We start from the raw sequence: 2,693 nt of genomic DNA, 5'->3' as shown, positions 1-2,693 counted from the left end.
GGCGGCGCGCGCAGCGCGGGGGTCCCGTCGGGCTCTGGCGGCAGCGGCGCGGTCCCGAGGCGCACCTCCCGCGGCCGAGCGCCAGCCGCTGCCGCCGGGAGGCGGTGCCCGCCTTAAATGCCGCCCGCCCCGCCCACGCGCCAGCCTCGGGACGCCCCGGGAGGCGGGAAAGCCGCAGGCGCGGGCCCCGGCGCGGAAAACCACGACGGGACCTCTATCTCGGGAGCCGGGCGCGGTGCGGGCCCTGGCCCGGTGCGCGGGGTCCTGAAGGGCAGCGCCGTCGGCCCAACGCGGCCCGCCGCCGAGCGAGCTCCGGACGCCCACGAGGCCTCGTCCAAGCTGGGGTGGAAACCCTCACCCGCTTTGCTTTTAAAAATTTGCTTACCAACGAAGGAATTGGCAAAAGTTTGTAAGCAGACGGGGGAATTGCAGTTCCTGGCGGCAACTGCTCTCGAAGGTCTGGCCAGACGAGGCGACTTATTACCGGAGAGTGGATTTCCACAGGCGAATGTGGCTGTCAGGGTGAATTTGGGAATAACCGAGAGGGCTGTGAGGCGTAGCTGAATGACTTCGGGGATCCGGGTAAGAAGTTGGGAGTTCTGAAACAATGTGGAGGCAGGAAGTGGAGAGGAGAGATGGGAGGAAGCCGCGCAGCCGGGAGACTCCGGGACTTGGCCGTGCCCCGTGGGCAGAACTGAAGCTGCGGGCTGAGGCCGGACGAACACCCCCACCCCCTAACTGGCACAGACGTCTCCCCCTTCCGCCAATGCTACACATGCAAGTCCCTTCCTTGCCGCCTGCCTTCCTCCCCACCCCCCTTCCTTTCTTATTTTCTTTTCAAAATGGCAGACTTTGAAGTCCGACGCCCTCCCCCAACACACCCCTGTGGAGCTGGGCAACACCAATGACTCACTCCTTAACTAAATGGTAAGGGACAGGAAAATCCCGGGTGACACCTGGTTCGCACATACACATTTCGGGTTCTTTCAAGTTGGAGGGGATATTAAATTCTAGTCCAAACTCAAGCAACAGTGGTGCCCTGGAGTAAGTCTGTATGGTGTCCCTCTTTCCTTCTCTCATGGAGAATGTTCTTCAAAGGAAAAATTTGAAGACAGGGCTAAGGAGAAGCAAAATTTTCGTGCAGCTGACATTACCACTGTTTGCTGGGAATGCAAGAAAAGGGCCTTTGCGGGCCCAAGTGGCTGCTGGCTCACCGTCACCTCTTCCAGCCCCTGCTCTACCTTCTTGGACAGATACAGAATAGAGAAGCAGGATGCCTGGAGAAATGCCCCTGAACTCAAGTGTGATCCAAGCTTCCAAAGCAAATGCAGATTCACTCTGACTTGATTAGGGGGATAGAGAGAGGGGCGTAGGGAGAGGAATAGGCTAAGAGAGAGGTGATGGCATCGATTTAGAAATCAGCAAATTGTGACAATTCCTCCTAGAGAAGGTTGCTGTTTACTCTTGTTGGTGTCAATTTTGGGAAAGTGTTAGTTACTACTAAACTGGACAAAAAAGAACGTTGTCAGATTCTCTGGCACCTCTCTGGTCCTGCGGAGTTCCTGGCTTTTGCCAGTCTCAGCCACTGCTGCTGTGACCCATGTGACACTCTGATGCCATCAGGTATCCTAGAGTGTGACTTCTACCAAAAAGGACAAATAGGGCTACTCCACACACACACACACACACACACACACACACACACACACACCCTGGCTTGTTGCTGCTCTGCCGTTGCTGGCCATCTTGCCCCAGAGTCCACACATCCCATTATTTCTTGAGGAGAATGTCCATCTGGGAGGCAGGCACCTGGAGTAGTCCTCACCTGATAGAACTGTAGTCTGGATTTCCCCTCAGAAACACAGACTCCCCTCTTTCTGGCCCCAGGGACTATCACGCATCCTATTCTGGGCAATGTACCCTGAACTCCACCCAATTCTAATGACCTCTCTTGAGTTGGCCCTAAAGGCCAGGGTTCAACTTAGGACACCTTCTCAGCCTAAATACTATGGTCGCAACTTCTGCTTGAGGCTGGGTTTTCCTGTCTGTCAAAGGAAGCCTATCCATGCCAAGAAGCTCTTTTAGGACTGTCCTCATTGGTAAATATTACATATTTGGGATAGGCTGTCATAATATATGCAGTTACTCCTAGCTCATTTTAACCAATTAATGCACTTAATTTATGTGAAACTATAACAGACATGCGGGGGGGGGGGGGTGTGTGGTGAGAAATGGTACTAAAATGTGTCATTCTCTGCCCTCAAGAAAGTTACACTTGAATTGGAGAGGCAAAATTAACGAACAGACAATAGTAAAAGACCCAAGCAGAAAATAATTTAGCAGTAAATTGCATTGATTCTAAGCACTTTAAGAGCTTAAAGGTAAGATGAAGGAGATGGCAAGATTTTTAAATTTTTTTAATTAAAAATTTTCAATGTTTATTTATTTTGAGAGAGAGAGAGAGAGAGAGAACGTGAATGGGAGAGGGACAGAGAGAGAGAGAGTGAGGGAGACAGAGAATCCCAAGCAGGCTTCAGGCTCTGAGCTGTCAGCACAGAGCCCGATGCGGGGCTCGAATCCACAAACTGTAAGATCATGACTTGAGCTGGAGTCGGACACTTAACCAACTGAGCCACCCAGGTACCCCAAGATTTTTATTTCTTAGAATTAATTATTCAGTTTTTTTTTTCTGT

This window comes from Prionailurus viverrinus, chromosome A1 (genome assembly GCF_022837055.1).
Source record: "Prionailurus viverrinus isolate Anna chromosome A1, UM_Priviv_1.0, whole genome shotgun sequence".
NCBI classification, from domain to species: Eukaryota; Metazoa; Chordata; class Mammalia; order Carnivora; family Felidae; genus Prionailurus; species Prionailurus viverrinus.
The sequence above is the reverse complement of the archived record's forward strand: the minus strand, read 5'-3'. Positions refer to the sequence as shown.